This window comes from Carlito syrichta, unplaced genomic scaffold (genome assembly GCF_000164805.1).
Source record: "Carlito syrichta isolate Samal-C Ts95f unplaced genomic scaffold, Tarsius_syrichta-2.0.1 Scaffold315639, whole genome shotgun sequence".
NCBI classification, from domain to species: Eukaryota; Metazoa; Chordata; class Mammalia; order Primates; family Tarsiidae; genus Carlito; species Carlito syrichta.
This window is the reverse complement of record NW_007259735.1, coordinates 264,918-274,614: the sequence shown is the minus strand read 5'-3', so window position 1 is coordinate 274,614 and position 9,697 is coordinate 264,918. Positions and strand designations below refer to the sequence as shown.

At 45.6% G+C, this 9,697-nt stretch overlaps 2 pseudogenes across 1 annotated transcript in view; one reads left to right on the top strand and one right to left on the bottom strand.

The window, feature by feature from the left end:
- Positions 1-4,107, top strand: part of LOC103275675 — a 17,682-nt pseudogene extending 13,575 nt beyond the window's left edge.
- A 4,203-nt stretch (positions 4,108-8,310) lies between these two features.
- Positions 8,311-9,697, bottom strand: part of LOC103275673 — a 2,282-nt pseudogene continuing 895 nt past the window's right edge. The window contains exon 2 of the transcript XR_002481271.1: positions 8,311-9,692. The product of XR_002481271.1 is annotated as a CDKN2A-interacting protein-like (transcript). The remainder of the gene's footprint in view (positions 9,693-9,697) is intronic.

The following is a 9,697-nucleotide window of genomic DNA, read 5'->3' as shown; positions in this document are numbered from 1 at the left end:
CACTGCACTCCAGTCTGGGCGACAGAGTAAGACTCCAACTCAAAAAAAATAAAAATAAAATAAAATAAAAATAAAAAAGAATATTGCTCCTCAAAGTCCCTGCTTCCTTCTGTATTCTCATCTTTCTCTGTCCACTAGGTCCTTCCTATGAACATAGAAGCATCTGGAATACCCCCTGCTGATGCAACAGACACCCAGCCTCCCTTCTTTCTCTAGCTAACCCCCCACAGAGCAGATTTCATTGCAGCACTGTCTGCCCAGCCATCTCTGGGGCTTCACTTCCCCATCTCTTTTCTGTCCCCTCTACTCAGACACAGGGCAGTGGCATGCTCATGGCCACCGCAGCATCGACCTGCTGGGCTCTGGTGATCCTTCCACCTCAGCCTCCCAAATAGCTGGAACTATAGGCGCACACTACCACTTCTGGCTAATTGTTGATTTATTGTAGAGACGAGGTCTCACCAAGTTCCCTGGGCTATTCTAGAACCTGTGGACTCAGGCAATCCACTCTCCTTGGCCTTCCAAAGTGCTGGGATTATGGGCTGGGCTACCGAGCCCAGCCTCAGACACTTTCTTTGCTTCTCTGCTTGAGCAGTTGTCATCATGGCTCTCGGAAGGCCTTCCACATCAAGGCGAAGCCCAGGCACAGCTCACTTGACTTCTCTGGAGCCTCTTCTGTGAGTGGCCTCTCTCTGCTCTCCACCTGGCACCTGTCTGCTTTCCTCTCCTGCTGGGCCCTTTTTTTTGGGTCTCTTGTGTGGTCTGCTCCTCTTCCCCCATATCTCTAAATGGAGCTCAGGTGGCTTCATTGGGTCCCTTGGCTTCTAGTACCTTCTATTTGTCCATGGTTCCTAAGATGCCTACTCAACTTGTATAACCTTAGCATCTCCCTTGGGTGTCTAAGTGGCACCTTGAACTTGACATACCCCAAATGGAGAACTCCAGTAGTTGACACCATGCAGCCGCTCAGGCCATGAACCTAGGAGTCATTCACTCTCCATCCTTTTCGCCCCGTGTCTAAGCCGTCAGGGAATCCTCTTGGCTTCATCTCGGAAGCAGACCCCAGATCTTATCCCTTCTTGGCATCCTCCCTGCAGCATACCTGGTATGAGGGACCACGTTCCCTCCCCTGGTGCTGCTGCAGTTTCTCTCCTCTTAGCACTCACGGTCGGTCTCTCTTTCATGGCAGCCGGTGTGATCATTCTGAAGTGTAAATTGGATCATGCCACTCCTCTCCTGAACATATGATGGGCCTTCCCACTAAACATAGAGTGAGATTTGTGGCTTGTACTGTGGCCTGTGGGGCCTGGAGTAGTCTGGCCTCTGCTTGTCTCTCTGGTTCTTGTCTTTCTCTTCTTTCCTCCTGGCTCTCTGGACTCCAGCCATGTCAGCTGCCTCTCGAGGGTGCCGAGCTGTTTCCTTCCTGGATCTGTGCCCTTGCTGTTCCTTCTGCTCAGGGTGTTCTTCCCCGAAGCACCCAGTTGATTCAAGCTTCAGTCATACACCCTTCCCTCAGGGTCACTTCCCCAGTTCAAGTCACATCAGTCTCTCCTGGTCATCCTCTCTGTGTTATTTCACTTAGTCTTCTCCGTAGCATTCGTCAATACCTGAGCATATCTTATATTTTTCTTTATTTTTTGAACATATCTTATTTTGTCCATTTGTTCATTGTCCATGTTCTCTCTGTAGAATGAAAATTACCGGCCTGCAGGCCCCATCCAGTCATACTACTGACACCAGCACCTTAGACAAGGTCTGGCACCTGTAGGTCCTCAATATAGCTTGGCTGCCCAGGGCAGGTTAGTTGGTGGGTGGGGGATGGGGGAAGGTGTAACAGGGATTCAGGTGGACAAGTAGACAGGCATGTCACTGATCACTGGGTGAGTGACACTCCTTCAAGGGAAAAGACTCTCTACCTGCATCTTCTTCACAAGAATCTTAAGGGATGGATGAGGCAAGGGAGGTTTGACCTCCTGCTGCCGAGGAAATTGTGGAAATCAAAGTTGGCAGGAAGCTTAGTGAGCTTTCGGAAGCACTCAGCCTGTGACAGACATCGGTAAAGGCACCTTCTGCGGCTGACTCCTTTAGCATGCCCACCCGTGTGATGGGGACTGTTTAAGTCCCTGTCCCGCAAGCACGTGGGGGCTCAGCGAAGTTACAGAGCTTGTCCAAGGTCACATAGTGGGTAAGAGACCTGGCAGACAGTATGATTTCATTCTGTGTCTTTCACCACCAAGCTATACTGGCCAGTCTGTGGTTTCCCAAAATTCAGTCATTGATTCTTTGCCAAAGCCACATGCCTGTTTTTTGTTTGTTTGTTTGTTTGTTTGTTTGTTTTTAGTCAAAGTCTCCCGCTGTCACCCAGGCTAGAGTGCAGTGGCATAGTCACGGCTCACTGCAGCCTTGAGGTACTCGGCTCAGGCGATCTGTCTGCGTTAGCCCCTTTAGTAGCTAGGACTGCAAGCATGCGCCACCACACCCGGCTGATCTTCTGCATTTTTTTTTGCAGAGATGAGGTCTTACTATGTTGCCCAGGCTGGTCTCAAACTCCTGGGCTCAAGTGATCCTCCCACCTCAGCCTCCCAAGTGGCTGAGATTACAGGTGTGAGCCACCGCGCCCAGTTTCACATGCCTTTTCTACAACTGTTTACTTAATATTTTCTTTTGTAGACTCACTTTAAAACAACAAAATAATTCTCTTAAAAGGAGCTGTACATGACTATATTGGTGTATATTTGTGTATAATTTTTAGTGTATACTTGGTGATTCGCACAGTGTCGGATTCAGCAGTTAAGTGACACATCCAGACCACTCAACTGGTCAGTGATGGCGCCCGAATCAGAACCCAGAGATTCTGACTGATGGATCCTGTGCGCATGGCACTGCCCTCCCGGGAAGCTCCTAGGGAGGCATTTAAAGGAGCCCTCCTTCTCAGGTGTTGACCCTGTACTTACATGACCCTGGGAGTTGAAACTTCCTTAAATGTGCTGCGGGCAACTGGCTTGCCTCCGGCTAGTCCCAGTCTTGTCACCAACTTTCCCTGGGTGGGCCTCAGGAGCTCACTCTCTCCACAGACTCAGGGGTCCGCTAAGGCACCCTCTCTTTTATTGACGTTGAATCCCTCAAGCACCACCTGCCTGAGATATTATGGGCAAGTCTGAATTCCCTGATTTTTGGGAAATCAAAAAAGTCTCAGCACTGAAATCAGGGGGAAGGAGTTTAGCTACCTTTGGGAAGCCAAGCAGAGTAGGACCTGGAATTCTGCCATTGGTTGTTGCTGATACATGGTGTCACCATTGAAGATGGTCCTGCCCAATTTTATTTTGGTTTTGGTTTTTGAGGCAGAGTCTCATTCTGTCACCCAGGCTGGAGCGCAGTGACACAATCACAGCTCATCACAGCCTTGGTCTCTTGGGCTCAGGAGATCCTTCCATCTCAGCCTCCTGAGTAGCTGAGACTATAGGCATGTGCCTCCATGCCCAGCTAATTTTTTATTTTTCTGTGGAGATGAGGTCTTGCTATGTTGTCCAGGCTTGTCTGGAATCCTGGGCTCAAGTGATTCTCCTGCTTTGCTCCTAAAGTGCTGGAATTACAGGCATGAGCCACCGTGCCAGGCCAACCTTTCCATACTTGTGCATACTTTGTGGAGGGTGCCAAGGGAAGATGCCCATCTTGGGGCCAGCACCAAGCCCTGTGGCCCTGCCCAGGTCCAATGGTTCTGTTTCTTCTCTGTGGATCCGCAGGTGAAGTTGCAGGGGCTGGTGCGGCCAGTGTCCTGTCGGTCCTGACTGACAAGGCCATAGTGAAGAGGGAATTGCTGTATGATGTGGCCAGGAGAGACAAGTATATAACAAACATGATGACAAGTACTCACCACTGTCTCCCAGCAAAATCGTCCAGTGGGCAGAGGTGCTGGTGGGGCAGGAGGTGCTCTACAAGCTGACCAGCAAGAACTGCGAACATTTCGTAAACGAGTTGCACTACGGGGTCACCTGCAGTCACCAGGTGCATCTCCAGCTGGTGTCTCTTCCCCAGAAACCAGACCATTCCCTCACCTGGCAGCAGCAGGGTGTGGGGCACGATAGAGGCATGAACGAGATGAAATAGAGACAGAATTCTTTCCCTCGAGGATGTCACCTTTGGGTGGGGACAGGGTGGAGAGGAAGACAGGCCATTGAGTTAATGCAGATCAGTGTGGCCCAGGGGCCTGGGAGGGGATCACAGACACTATCATCATCCCCGTTGCCAAGTCCATGGTGGTCCAGCCCAAGATGGCCCTCCACAGCCCTAGAAGTAGGTTTTCTATTTCTTTCTTCTTCTTTTTTTTTTGAGTCAGAGTCTTGCTCTGTCACCCAGGCTGGAGTGCAGTGGCACACTTATGGCCACCCCAGCATCAACCTGCTGGGCTCCAGCAATCCTTCCACCTCAGCCTTTCAAGTAGCCAGAATTACAAGCATGTGCTACCGTGCCTGGCAAATTTTTGATTTATTGTAGAGATGAGGTCTCGCCAAGTTGCCTGGGCTGGTCTTGAACCGGTGGGCTCAGGTAATCCACTCACCTTGGCCTCCCAAAGTGCTGGAGTTACAGGCTGAGCCACCAAGCCCAGCCTCTTTTTTCTCTTTGTTTCTTTTCTTTTCTTTTTTTTTTCTTTTTGCGTTGAGGTCTCACTCTGTTGCCCAAGCTGGAGTACAATAGAACGATCATGGTTCACTGCAGCCTCAACCTCCTGGACTCAAATGATCCTCCTGTCTCAGCCTCCTGGGTAGATGGGACTACAGGCATGCACCACCACACCTGACTAATTTTTTGTATTTTTAAATATTTGTAGAGACGGGGCCTAGCTATGTTACCCAGGCAGGTCTCGACCTCCTGGGCTCAAGCAATCCTCCTGCCTCAGCCTCCCAAAGTGCTGGGATTACAGGCATGAGCCAACACTTTACAGATTGGGAAACTGAGGCTCACAGAGCTTAAGTGACCTATTTCCATTAATTTCATCAAACAAACCTTTGTTGGGTCTGCAGACCTGGCGCCCATCTTCTCTTGTGTGGATAATGCAGAGGTGGGATTTGCAGCCCAGATCTGTGTGACACAACCTGGTGGTGTTTGTAGGCAGTGCTGTCCTCAACCCTGCTGAACCCCAAGAACGAATCCCGGAGATCCCTGGGGATGCAGCTTTATTCACTCACTTGGTTGGATTTTGACCATTCCCCCTCTCTTCTCGGAATTTCTCTGCTCATTGTCTTTCACTTTTTCACCTACTTTTATTCCACTCCTTCACTTTTTTTGGTGAGAATATTATTACATTATCATTATTATTGGTGAGTTCTTATTACATGGCTGTTGACACAAAATAATATGGTTTTGTCCCCACCAAATGATGAGGTTAAGATCTGGCGGGTTAGCCAGGCTCGGTGGCTCAGCCTGTAATCCTGCGCCTTTGGGAGGCTGAGGCGAGTGGATTGCCTGAGCCCGTGGGTTCGAGACCCGCCTGGGCAGCGAGACCTCATCTCTACAATAAATCAAAAAATCAGCTGGGTATGGTAGCGCATGCCTGTAATCCCAGCTACTCGGAAGGCTGAGGCGGAAGGATCACCGGAGCCCAGCAAGTCGAGGCTGCGGTGGCCGGGAGCAGCCACTGCACTCCAGTCTGGATGACAGAGTGAGACTCCAACTAAAAAAAAAAAAGATCTGGCGGGTTGTTTACTTTTATTACATTTTAAATTTAATTTAATTTATTCTTGCTTTTTATTATAAAGATGTGGGATACAATTTGGGGTTAGGCATACAAACATTGATTATGCGGGTACCCTTGTTGATGAGGTATGCCCCTCCTTCCCCTAGCAGTTTCCTTCAACTGTCAATCCCACCCCCCCAGTTTCCCACTGCTGCCAATTCCTTTCTTATAGTATTATAATTGTTCAAGGTCCGCTTCTGAGTGAAAACATATGGTGCTCTGTTCTTTGTTTCTGTGACAGATCACTGAGTCTGATTGACTCCAAATACAACCAAGTTGCTGCAAAGTTCATATGTTTGTCTTTCTTTATGACTGCCTAATATTCCATTGTGTATATGTACATTTTTAAAATCCAGTCCAGCTTCGATGGGCAGCATGGTTGGTTCCATGTTTTTGCTATTGTGAATAGAGCTGCAACAAACATACGTGTGCAGGTATCTTTTTTGTAGAATGATTTGAGTTCCTCTGGGTATATTCCCAATAGGGAATTTCTGAGTCATATGGAAGGTCAATTTCTAGTTCTTTCAGAAATCGTCACACTGTCTTTCAAAGAGGTTGCACTAGTTTGCATTCCCACCAGCAGTGTAGAAGCCTTCCTTTCTTTCTGCATTCTCGCCAGCATCTGTTGTTGTTTGTTTTATTAATGATGGCCATTCTTACTGGGGTTAGGTGGTATCTCAATGTGGTTTTGATTTGCATTCCTCTAATGATGAGTGAGGCTGAGCACTTTTTCATGTGTCTGTTGGCTGCCCATATATCTTCTTTTGAGAAGTGTCTATTCATGTCTTTTGCCCACTTTTTAAAGGGGCTGCTTGTTTTTTTCCTTTTGGCACATTTGGGTTCCTTGTAGATCCTAGATGTTAGGACTTTGTCAGATATACAGTTGGCAAATATTTTTTCCCATTCTGTGGTCTGTCTCCCTGCTCCTTTGATGGTTTCTTTTGCTTTGCAGAAGCTTGTTAGTTTGATGAGGCCCCACTTGTCTATCTTATTTCTTAAGGTATTGGCCTTTAGAGTTCTGAATAGGAATTGGTTGCCAGTTCCAATTTCCATAAGGGTGTCTTCTGCGTTTTCTAAGATTCTTATAGTTTGAGGTTTTACATTTAGGTCTTTGATCCATTTAGAGTTAATTTTTGTGTATGGTGATAGGTAGGGGTCCTGTTTCAATATTCTGCATGTGGTCAGCCAGTTTTCCGAGCACCATTTACTGAATAGGTTCTCCTCTCCCCAGTGGTTGTTATTGGAGGCTTTGTCAGAGATGAGTTGGTTGAGGAATTGAGGCTTTGCTCCCAGAATCTCTATGAAAAATATGGAATGCTTCACGAATTTGCGTGTCATCCTTGCACAGAGGCCATGCTAATCTTCTCTGTATCGTTCCAATTTTAGTATATGTGCTGCCGAAGCGAGCACTACATTTTTTATATCTTGTCTCTTCTTCCCTGGTCAGTTTGGGGGTCAAGCACATGGGTTGCCACAGTCAGGCAGTCCTGGGCTGGACCTGGGCTCTACCCTTGGCCAGCTGTATGACCTTGGGAGCCTGAGTCAAATCCCTATACTTTGGTAAAGTATAAATGAGAATACCATCTTGGAGGATTCCCATATGAGTGAAATGAGAGCATCGTTATGCTTAGCATAGTGTCGACGCAGAAGGTTCTCCTAATATGTGGTAGTGGGAGAGGTAGTCATGACTGTGGGCCTTAATTTTTTCACTTGGTTCACCCAGTGCTTGTCCACTGGCCCCTCCGGGCCACAGTGATGTGAATGGGGAGGGAGCTCACCTGCAGGGAGCACTCTCAGCCTCCTTCCCTGCTGCTAACCAGCTGTGCTTACTGCACTGACCCCCAGGTTGTTCAGTTGTTTCCTATTACTCTCTAGGGTGCGACATTTATCTTCCCGTGGGTATTCTCTTATTTTTCCTTCAACCGATTAGGTTATTATTGTTCAGCAACTATTTTCATACATGCATGTTAAACATTATTGACGTAAAAATAGGGTTGAGCGTGGTGGCTCACGCCTATAATCCCAACACTTTGGAAGGCTGAGATTACTTGAACCCCGGGGTTTGAGACCAGCCTGGGCAACATAGCAAGACCTTGTCTCTACCAAAAAAAAAAAAATTGAGTAACAGTTATATACCTAACTAGGTAAAGAGAGGGCAGTATTTCCCATGTTTGGTGAGGATTTTAGAGTCTCTGGGTCATAGTCTGGCTGGCTTCAACTTCCCTAAGAGTTTATAAGAAACTTCATCTGAGGAATTGGTGGGCAGGGTCATGAGAGGAACTTTATTTTATTTTCTTTAAAATTCATTTATTTTTTAAAATAGTTTAATGCATTTAATATCTAAACAAATCAACCTGTTAATAGTGGTAGTCACAAAATATGCTTAATATAGAAACCCACATTTATGTCTTTAAGAAAAAGTGTAAATTGTATTTTACCTCAAAACATAAATTAACCTGCTTAAAGAATCTGCAGTGGTCAAAATCATGGTGAATTTCAAACAACTTCAGAATATAATAACAATAAGTACTTTATACTGCTTTATATCTAAAAAATGCTTACAACTTATCATAAAAATAGTCTGAGGCAACTATTTTATTTTTTAACAGACATGTTCAACATTATGGGCAACATTTTTTAAGCCTTAAGCTTTACAGACTTTCAGACATTCAAATACTATGGTCCCTTTTCTTTGATGTGGTTTATTCAGTTAGAAAAAAAAAAAGCATGGTAGACAACTTAATACATTTTCACCAAATTGAAAGTAGTACAAAAATTTTAAGACTCTACTGAACTACACATCGTACCTAATCATTAAAAATAGAAGACAGTATTTTCTTCAGCAAATAAAACAGCATACTGGTATGCTGTTAATGCATACTTTTTAATGTGTACTGTCATTCATAAATTATTTACAACTTCTACTGTGTGAAGTGAACTAGAATGTAAATTTTCTGCAAAACTGGAAAAAAACCAATACAAAATTTGTGAAAGCCTGTGTTTTACACTGTACAAAAGCCAGTTTTTCCTCTCCAAATACCAGATGTATGCAGTGATATTTTGAACATATTATAGTAATTCTTGAGGATGTTTTAATGTTGGAGGTAAGTTTACAGGCCTCGATTCTTCATCAAGGAGTACCAGGTCTTCTATTTCACTGCCTCTATATTTCCTTTTACATATTTTTACCACCACTTTTTTTCTTGAGAAATAACTTCAATGCTTCTCTTGATGTAACCGCTTTTGCATTTTCTTTGCTTTTTTCCACAGCCAGTGCCCAAATAAACAGACTTACATCTCAACTCACAAACAATACTTTCTTGAGAGCTCTTATTTTGAGGCAGATCTGCCAGTTCTTTTAGTGGTACAAAAAAACACATCCAGTGTTGCTCTCAGAGCCTCAACTGCTGCATTTAAAACCTCTCCATGATTCACATTGGGACTAAAGCCATGAACAGCTACCAACTTCCATGCCACCGTTTTATACAGTCTGTTGAAGAAGGGTTGCTTCTGTTTCACATCTTCATTGGTTAACTTGCAACAAGAGAATTTGACAGAACTCTCACTTGACTGTGAAGAACTTTTAGAAGGCAACTGCAAGGTGCTAGTCTGAGAACTACTCTTAGAAGTCAACTGAGAAACACTTGCTAAGGAAGTGTCAGCAAGAGATCCACTGGCCTGGGAGCTACTCCTGGAAGCTAGTAGTGAAGCAGCTACTAGCTACTGGGAAGTGCTTTTGGAAGTTAGCAGTGATGTATTTGTTGAGGAACTGCTCTTGGGAGTCAGTAAGGATGTGCCTGATGAGGAACTGTTTTTAGAAACTGAGACGAAACACTTGCCTCTGAACTAGATTTGGAAGTTAACCCACTTGAAGCTGTCTCTGCACTAGGCTTAGAAGACAATAATGGCAACTCTACTTCTGAGCTTCCTGAGGTGCCCAGCAAGGGCACCTTAATCTCTGAG